The following is a 9,941-nucleotide window of genomic DNA, read 5'->3' as shown; positions in this document are numbered from 1 at the left end:
GCCCTTGGCCCCCCCCAGGATCCCAACCGAGGGCCTAGGCAACAAACACTCAGCATACACGAGTGATTGCTTAATTATTCAATTAGTTGATTAACACACAAGCTCCGGGCCGGTGGAGGAGTTTGCAAACTACCAAGGGGAATCACGCCATCAATAACTCACAGGGACACAGAATGGTTTCTGGAATACTAGGCACACGAGCAAAGGGCCGGGCGGCCGGACGGGTCCTGGACACAGCATCCCAGGAAACGGTTAAGACCTGCTTCACCGTTCCACATCTCCATCCGTGTCTCTCTCTACACTTCCTGTCTGCACAGCCGGCTCTGCCTTCTCAAACAACCGCAAACACGCCTACAGACGGTCCCCGTACCCCGGGCCGGACCCGTACCGCAGAAGCCCCTCGGAAGGTATTGCCGAGCGAATTCATCCCACACAGGTGCCAAAACGCTCGATGGTGGACATTTGCCCGTGTTCTAGGTCCGCATCTCTGCTCGACTGCGATGGTGTGGAACCTGGCTTCTGTTTCTTGGGGGGACAATCAACCTTGGCTTTTCGAGCTAGCACACGGTAGCTGAACCGCTGACTCCCGGTGCTGGCCTGGGATCCGCCATCTGCCATTCCAATCTGCCCTGGCACCACGGAGGAGAACAATTGGCAGGCGCCATCGGCCGAGCCCCGGCTGCCCACCGGGCTTTCAGTTTCCTAGGGTTGCTCTTCTTTCAGGAGGAAAGCTCGGAGAGAGATGCTAAGCAGGCCTCGAGTTCAAGAGCCTTACTGAGTGGGTTCTAGAACCTTCCATTCCCCTGGTTCTCTGCCGCAGTGTGGGCCTGTCTGCTCTCCCTCGTTCGTTCTCTTCCTCACAGGCCAGCCCCTCCGCTCGCCCTGCATCCTCCAGGTTTTCAGCACGGCTCTGACTCGTGCCGACCCCGTTTACCTCGATCTCTTGGAGGGATGGAAGAGCCACTGAAACCTACGCAGAGCAAGATGTGAGGACAGGAAATTCCACCCAACAGCCCACAGGCTTTTCCTTGCATACAGGGGAACGGTTGGGCTTAGCCAGCAAGCCACACCAATGTCCTGGGGCAGGAGGAATGGAGCCCAGACAGGAGAGAGGTTCTCGCTCTCCACAGTGGCGTTCTCCTCTCCCCGAAGCCCAGGGGCAGAGGTGCACGCGGTGGCGCCTGTCCCCTTACATTTCAGACTGTTCCTTCGCTTGTTTTACTTCGTTTCCATACGACGGCGACTTTGAAGATTCGCTTTGATCTATTTTACATGGAAATAGATGGGAGTCGGAAAAGAAGAAAAGAAAAACACTTCCAGAGCGCTTCCCTCCCTTCTGCTCCCTGCTGCCCCTGTGGGGCGGACAAAGCCGCTGTCAGGTGTGGAGGTGACCGGCCAGAGCCCGCGTGTCTGGGTCCTGATGAACCCTCACGCCCCGGGCGCAAGCTGCCTGTGACTCTTGAGCTGGACGGTCTCTCCAGAGGCATATTCAACAGCGGGAATGCAGGCACTCAGGCAAATGACTTCTAGCAGAGAGCGCCGACAGCGTGGTGGGGTTTTCAGGTCCAGGAACTCAGCGGGCGGGGCGGGATGCTTGCAGGCCCGAGCCCCCAGAACGCCAGTCTGGAAATGCGTGGTGAGCCTCATGCACACATGTGAGCCCGGTGGACTGCCCTCCCCCGACATTGATCCGGCTGACGTTTGAGTCACGCTGCAGCTTGGTGCTCTGGACGGCTGCATGCCAGCTCACCCATGGATCCTTACTGCTGTCTGGAAGTGCAGCGCCCCCCGTGTTCTGACTCTGAGCATCCTTGCTGGGTGACCTGCACAGTGGGCTCTACGTTGGCTCCCGCAGCTGGCCGGGCCGGGCCCCACGCACGCATCCACGTGTGTTTATCATCAGAGGGTGACACGGCCTCATCATCCGGAGGCCCCGCTGTCCTGGATCTGCAGGGACGGCCGGGGACATCGCCCGCAGACTGTCCCCAGGGCGTGGGCTGTGCACCGCGGGGCGCTGCGGCATGGCCCCCTAAGCCCAGCCTCAGCTCCCCCCGCAGAGCGCCCGCCCGGCCTGTTCAAAGCCTAGGGTGTGATCCCCTAAGGCTGCTCCCCCCCAATAAACCAATGAGCAAACACAGGCCCCAGAACGTGTAGAGAAATCCCAGCTTCCGCCCCCCCAGCCCAGACTCCCGGGGTGGGAAACGGGACATCTCCTCCCCCCCATGCAGGCCGGGGCAGCGCCAGCACCCAGGGGTGGAAGGAAGGTGGCGGCCGCCATCTTTGACCGCCTGCCACTCCCCACCTCATCCCATGTGGTGCCTCCACCTTGGGCCTCGTGACCCACAGCGAGAGAGCCTGGGCCAGGCCGTGCCAAGAAGCTGGGAGTTCTGCGGGGTGATGGTGGAGACGGTGGACGTTTAGAGGCAGAGAAACCCTCGCTTTGGTGCCTGAGAAGAGTTAGCACTCACGGCTTCACGGTGGTGGTTGTGCAGTGCATCTCGGCCCGCTGGGGGCCCCGGCGTGGGGCCCGCGCAGCTCCGCCGGGCGGCAGGCGGCCGAGGCGGTCAGGAAGCGGGTCAAGGCGAGCCTTGGGGACTTCGCGCGGCCTGAGGGATCAAGGCCCAAGCGGGGGGGGGGGGGGGGAGTATTGGGGGGCAGCACCCGGCCTCTGGCTTGTGTCTCCTGAGCCTTGCTTGTCTCACAGGGAAGGCTGGGTGAGATTTCCAGTCTGATCCGGTTCTGGTCTTGGCCAAGCTGCCTTGGGCCATGTCAGAAATCTCTAAATCAGCCTATGTCTACACAAGCAGCCTGGACAGCTTCAGCCAAGGCTGCTGTGCGAGCCCGCAATGACCCGGCCCCGTGGGTCCTCAGCGCCCATGACCCTTGACCCGGCCCCGTGGGTCCTCAGTGCCCATGACCCTTGACCCGGCCCCGTGGGTCCTCAGTGCCCATGACCCTTGACCCGGCCCCGTGGGTCCTCAGTGCCGATGACCCCCATGAGCCTCCATCCTCACTCCCAGCCCCTCAGTCCGTTCTCCGCCACCTGCAGAGGAGGCTGTTCTATGCCTGGGGGCTGCGGGGCGTCCGTGGGGAGGGGTGCTTCGCCATCCTTCCCTCCCTGCCACTGGCTGGCCTTCTCTGCCGAGCTCTACGCCCTGGGTGGTGGGGGAGGGGCAGGGAGATCAGCCAATCACCACTCCAGGAGGAGAGGGAAGGGCTGTGGAAGGAGAGCCAGGTCTTCCTGGATGTGAGTGTGTATCTCTCTGTGCTGTGCGTCTGTCCCTGGCTCCTGTCCAGCCTGGGCTCCGGCCCCACACCCTCCCTGGGGGTCCCGGGACAGGCTGGGCTCCTCGGGACAGCGCTGGCTCTGGAGCAGCGCCCTGCCTGCCCCACCCCCTACGTTGTCGGCATCACCTGCACCCGGTCTGGCCTGTCCACCCACCTGCAGCCCACAGCCCCCTTCCCGCCCTCACCTCGGCACGTGCCTTCCCATCCCCTGTGGAAATCTCATCCTTCCCCCTACCTCCCCTTGGTGAGTGAACCCCGACCCCTGATGTCTCGGCCCATCTGTATAGAGTTGCAATCTACATAAGTCAGCAATCACCTGTATTTGTGAACAGACCTGCAGAAGTCAGGGAACGTCTATATTTGTGAGTTGGATGATATACATATATGTATATATATATGTGTATATATGTGTATATATATGTGTATATATATATGTATATATATATATATATATATATATATATATATATATATATGTCAGGAACCATCTGCTTTTGTAGGTTGAACTGTGTATGTCAGGGACCAGCTGTATTTGTAAGTGGATCTACATAAACTAGGGACCATCTGCATTTGATTGCCTTGTCCCTCCACTAGACCACAGAGACAGGGCAGCAGGGACTGCTCAGTTTTATATCCAGGGTATCTATCACGGCACCCTAGTATGTAGTAGACTCCTGATAAGGAGGTTTTGAGTAATAGATATCATCTGAATAATCACATAGTCCACACGTCCTCCATAAACACACCTTCAGCTACTGTGAAGACAAACCCATACATCTTCGGTAAAACGCATGCATGTGTTTTCAGTAAATACGATTCAATATCCATCTTCCTGGAGGTCAGAAAGTAAGGCCATTTAAAAATAACAGCAGCAGCAGCAGCTACCGAGGCTGCCGGGGGGACTGGCGTCATCGGATTTCATGCAATTTAATTTGCCCCGTACCTTCACTCCTTTAGGGTATTTTTAGAAACCCGGTGCCCAAACAGGGCTCGGCAAGGAAAATGTATACTCCCTCCACCACCACGTGTGTGGTGTGCAGCGGAGCAGAAAAACCACGGGCAGGGCTCAGCGTGGAGGAGAAGAGGGTGGAGCGGAGCTCTGGGTCAGGGCATCTCGAGGAAGCCAGCCCCACGGCTGTTCCCATTAAAACAACAATTGCTTTCGACGTAGGGTGGACAGCAACCGTAAGCAGTCTGTAGCCTATAATCTAACACAACTCAGGGAAATGGTCTTAATAGATAATTCAGCTCAGTGTCTCAGAAAGCCCAGCAGGGATCGCTCAGAATCGGCCTAGATTGAGCTGATGTCGTACCATTTCTCTGCACGATTTTGTTGTCTTCCACTTCAGGATACTTGGTAACACACACATGCACACACACGCATACACACATGCACACACTCATACACACACATGTGCACACACGCACAGGCACAAAGAGCTCGCCCAATATTCAACCCCTTCTGTCCTCACTGGCCACTTACATACATCACATCACCAGCCTGAGCCCTCTGGCCGGCGTGGTGTCAGACCCCGTTAAGGGTCAGCTAGAAGAGAGGAAGTCAGTTCTGGGTGTCACATGGGAGAGAGAAGACGCGGCCCCTGTGGTCTGGTGGAGGGACAAGGTGACCAATGCAGTGTCCTCCCCAGATGGGCAGTGCCCTCCCCCCGCCCTTCTCCCCAGGGCCCTCGGCTCCGCTGATGCCCAGGGGGTGGACCGGGCCGGCCCTGTGCCATTCTTACGTGGTTGGGTACTGGGCTACACAGGTCGCTGGCTCCGGAGGCCACCAACTCCTCAAGGTCAGGCTCGTGGCTCAGATCCCTTTCTCACTCTTGGATTTAACTAGGAAACTCCTTTCTTTTGGGTTCATGAAAAGCTCCAAATTCTAAGCCTAAAGACCCGAATCTGAGACATCCTATCAGACAGATGGAGAGCGGAGACAGCACCACAGGACTACCAAATAGAAAATCACGAACAATAAACTATTCCCGAACAGACTCCAGGGATCGCCACCAAGTAAGGTTTGGTTTTTCCGTTCCTAAGGATAGGAGAAAAGAGTTCAGATACACAGAGCTGGTCAAGGAGAGTAGGTAGAAAATATTGTATTTCCTTATAACAAATCAATGAGAGAAAGGCCAGATCACATAGGAAGAAAACTAAGAAGTTAAAAACTATCACAGAAAGCTTAAACCCATCAATTTTATTACATTAGAATCATAGTGAGAGAGCATCGCATATCGACTACATTGAAGTGTTCAATGTCATGGGACTCGTGAACGCACTCACCCACACACGCCAGTCCCCCTGATGACAGCTCACAAGCAGCACGCAGAAGATACGGGAGACTCGGATCTTCACACCCGAGCCTGCAGTACCACACCAGAGCTACCGACACCATGCAAGATTCCGGAAGACGTCACAGAATACTCCAGCAGAGTCCCCAGGGTCGGCCGCCGCACAGCGTCTGCCTGTGCGGTTCAGGCAGCTCTAGGGACCGAAGACGCAGTGTTTCCTCTGGTCTTTCTCGAGTGAGCGTGTCTGCCCAGCCGGCCCCGCAGGTGTTCACGCCACGTGGAGGAGCGCGGGGAGAGGGGGGACCGTGTGCCCACGTGGAGGGGTGGCGCTTCCTGCATCTGCCTCACAGGCCTCAGAGCAGAGAGGAACCGGGGCGCAGAGCTCTTGGCCTGTGTACCCCAAGCCCAGGCCGATGAACTTGAACTTGGTGTGGTCTGCACTGGGGAAGAAGGAGCAAAGGAATATTCGGCGATTCGTGAAGCAGATATCCGTGTGCCGCCTCCACGCCGACCATGTCTGAGCCGTGAGTGAGTCAGGGCAGGGGCCAGGCTGGAGCCCAGGCCTGGGTGGCTCTCTTCTCCTTCCTGTCCCTCGGCTGCGGCGGCGGCAGCAGCGGCATCTGGAGATGGTTCAGCCACTAGCTGCGCAGCTGCCTCTCAGCTCGGAAGGCCATTGTGTGAGAGGAAAAGGAAATCTCATGTGTTAGGCCGGTCTGCATGGTGGTGTGGCTCCACGCACACCGGCACACATGCACTTGCGTGTGCACACATACACACGTGCGTGCACACACAGAGGAGCTTTTATAAGCAAGCTCACATTGAGGAATCAAAGCCATGCAGAGAGGCGGCTCACGGGGCGGCGGCAGACCAGAAGCTAGCGGCCCGGAAAAAACGCTACCGTGAAGTACCTTTTGAGCATTTGATGTGCCTTCCTCAGAAGCTGAGGGTAACCATTTCAGACCTCCCCCCAACCCTGAATATCTGAAAAAGAAATGAATAGATCCTTTCAAAGGAGAGGATTGCGTTTCAAACGGAAAAGTTGGTTGAGCACACACGCGTGTTTATTCATCCTATGAAAAGGTAAAGCCCGGGGAAAGGGAGGCCAAGTGTGCTGATTTCTACGCTCTGGAACCAGGTGAGGAAATTGGATTTTGATTTATACGTCGCATTCTACAAAAGTCCAGCTGTGCCACGAATCTCCATAGAAAAGTTAAATTCCTAAAGGAAAACAGGGCAGAATGTACGTGGGCCACAGAGTAGGGGCAGGTATTTACCACACACACAGCTCACAGAGGAGTAATATTCGTGACAGCAAGAGAGCACACACTCGGATCAATGACAAAGATAAAACCGGACAGAAAACAACCCGCAAAAGACTCAAACAGGTGCCTCCTCAGGAAGCTCCAGAAGGTCCCGTTACTACGTGAAAAGGCGTTCCAATCCCCGGCTTATTACATCACCTTTATAATAACAATAAACAGGTGTTTTAAAAAGATGTTCACACACACACACACTCTCCCCGTCATGAGGGAGATATGAGCCAAGACTTCAGTGTGGACCACCAAAAACAAGTAAGAAGAAGAAAATAAAATCGCCAAGCAATGGCCCTGCTGTGCGGGCGGACGGTGATGCCGGAGAGCATCCTACGGGGAGGTAAACCCTCACGTACCGCGCCCTGTGTGGCCGAGAGACACACGTCCGTCCTCAGAGCCAGGTGGAGCTGAAATTGCCGATCCCAGACCTTCGCACGCCTGCCTTGTTCTACCAAGAGAACAAGATGAGGAATCCCAGCCACAGTGAGGAATGGATGGAATTTAGGACCAACGTTTCTGGAAAAACTGGCCACGAACCCAGTCAAGCAGCAACTCTGAAAGTTGGAAAAGACACAGGACCGGGGTTCCCTGGAGGACCCCCCTAACCACCCACCCACCCCGCCTCTGCAGAGCACATCTGCTACTTGGAAAGCTAAGGCAGGGGGATCCGAGTTTGAGGACAGCCTGAGAAATCTCCCATGGTTCCCTGCAAAGAATAAAGCTCAGAGCTGATGTCTGGATGTTGAACGCGCCCCCTTCTCCCACCTGCTGCTGGCCACGGAGTGAAGGAGAGGTCTCAGGTCTCACCTGAGCAGTGGGCCTGCCCAGATGGGAGCCGCAGACGCAGCACCAAACCTGACATCACAAGTTCCTTGTCTCCGGCCCCGTGTTTCAGTGCCGGAGAGTTAGCGAACACAAAGGGAACGCCAGGAGGTTCCGTGACTTCACAAACAAACACGACGAAGCGGGAGAGGTCGGGATGTAGATGCATACGGGGGTGTACCAGGAAGAGACTTGGGCCCACTGTGTGTGTGTGTGTGTGTGTGTGTGTGTGTGCGTGTGTGTGTGTGTGTGCGTGCATGCTTGCTTTCACTCGCAGCTGCTGGGCTGTGCAGCTCTCTCCTCCGTGCGGAGTCGGATGGGTTTTGACTAACCCCCCAGGCACGCCGCCCTCCCACAGCGAAGAGACAGAGCAGCCCCACCTCGGGCCAGGAATGTCCCCAGCCCACGCTGTGGTCGGCCCTCCACCCAGCCTGCTCCACCACCCGTCTTTTTCTCTGCTCCTATAATTTTCATTTCCCAGGACAGCGTCTGGTTGGAATCACAGCGCGTGCGCTCTCCCCGGATGGGTTTGTCTCACCTGGTAGGGAGCACATGGGGCGGGTCTGCGCTGGGGTATGGTCCTGCGGCTCCGTCCACTGCCAATCACTGGGAAGCACTGGGGTCCCCGTCTGTATTCAGCGTCTCTGGAGGGAGGTGCTGTGATGGTTGGCCACAGGGCTCTGTGGGGACGTAGGTTCCTTTCTTCGGGGTAAGCTGAGTGGTCACCTCAGGATTGAGGGGTCACATGATGAATCTTCATGGCTCCATCTTGGGGGATGCTGGGGACATGTTCCACCATGCGGCGAGGGTCCGCCGCGTGGGCCGGCCGCCGCCGACCCGAACGTCGACGTGCAGTCGTGATTCAGCGTCCTCACCAGAAGACTGCGGGGAGCAGTAGAAGAGGAAGAGGAGAGGCGCAAGGGCTGAGCCCCCAAGAAGTCGGAGAGACGAGGAGGCGGCGACAGATGCCAAGGCGGAGCAGCAGGCCGCGGGAGGAAGGAAAGCCACGCGGGTGTGGGGAAGGATGGAGAATTGGTAGGAAGATGACGGAGACGGGCACAGTCTGGTGCCCGGGTCGGGAAATGGGGCTAGCTCGTACGTGGCAGAAGGCAGACTCCGTGGACGGAGCCTCGTGCTGGGGAGCGTCTGGAAGCCGAAGTTCCTGCAACCGCTTCAGATGTCTCAGCTAGGTAGGAGAGACGAGAGGGAGGGGAAGGCTAATTGTTTGGGGCCATTGGAGGAGAGAGGAATGAGGAAAGTCGTTTACCTCTCAGGGACCTCTTTTATATATTAGGGACCCAAATTCATAGATCATACTAAGTTGTAAGCTTGGCATCACTGAACCAAAAGGAATATTCTAGAACTCCCGTTGGCATCCTCTCAGAGCCCACCACATATACCCGTTCTCCTCTTCCCGCCCGGGTTGTTTTCTTTCCTTTAGAGACCTCCTAGGGAACCGTGAGTTCTCTGTGATATCTTAATTATTGTTGTTTCTTCAAAAAAAAGTCATATGCGATCAGCTCGAAAACTTCAAAAAGAGGAGTGAAGATAAGCCTTCCCACACTTCTGCCGCTTCTGGTGTTTGGCTTTCTAAGGCCAATTTCTGTAATGCCAGCTCCCTCATCACTGCGCATCACGGATGCAGCCAGCGTCACGTGTTCTTTCCTCTAGTGTTATAGATGAGCGCTTTCTAACACGCAGCTCCTCAGACCCCACCGTCTTGTAACTTGTCACGTGCTCACTCAACATGAATGAACGTACTATATTCTACTCAACGATGTATGGTTGGACTTTTGAATTGCTTCAGATGTGCTATTAAAATACACTAGGATGAATGTCCCTGAGCATATTTAAACATAATTGATGAGTTCGTGATAAAGCTATCCGCCGCTGAATGGTCAATTATTGACTATGAACGTGCTGTTAATGAACTCTCCTACATCTCATTAGATGATCTGAAACGCAGGAAAAAGTAATTTTTAAGTTGAAACCTCGTAGCAGCAGCCACGGAAATGGAAAGAGCACATGAAGGCACTCCTTGAGCTGATCCTCCTCAGCTACACTTGGTTTGGAATGTTTGAGAGAAATGAAGTACTTCACGTAACACTTGCGCGCCTCCTCCAGCCTTCTTCCTCGTCCCGGGAGCTGACCGCCCAGCAGAACTTTGCGTTTACATTCCTGATCAACGTCTGAATTGCTCTCTTCATCTGAGTGTGTCAATACG

At 55.7% G+C, this 9,941-nt stretch overlaps 1 long non-coding RNA gene across 2 annotated transcripts; it reads right to left on the bottom strand.

Moving 5' to 3' along the window:
* Positions 1–6,661: 6,661 nt before the first annotated feature.
* On the bottom strand, positions 6,662–7,798 carry LOC138808087 (uncharacterized). Of its 2 annotated transcripts, none has more exons than XR_011366387.1 (3): positions 7,661–7,798; positions 7,252–7,343; positions 6,662–6,800 (listed from the first exon to the last, which is right to left on the bottom strand). It is a non-coding gene; the product is annotated as an uncharacterized lncRNA (long non-coding RNA). The 2 variants fall into 2 exon arrangements; XR_011366386.1 differs by having other exon boundaries at positions 7,703–7,798.
* Between the last annotated feature and the right edge of the window lie 2,143 nt (positions 7,799–9,941).

The sequence above is a fragment of the Dipodomys merriami genome, unplaced genomic scaffold (genome assembly GCF_024711535.1).
Source record: "Dipodomys merriami isolate MVZ:Mamm:240054 unplaced genomic scaffold, mDipMer1.0.p SCAF_44, whole genome shotgun sequence".
NCBI classification, from domain to species: Eukaryota; Metazoa; Chordata; class Mammalia; order Rodentia; family Heteromyidae; genus Dipodomys; species Dipodomys merriami.
The sequence above is the reverse complement of the archived record's forward strand: the minus strand, read 5'-3'. Positions and strand labels throughout refer to the sequence as shown.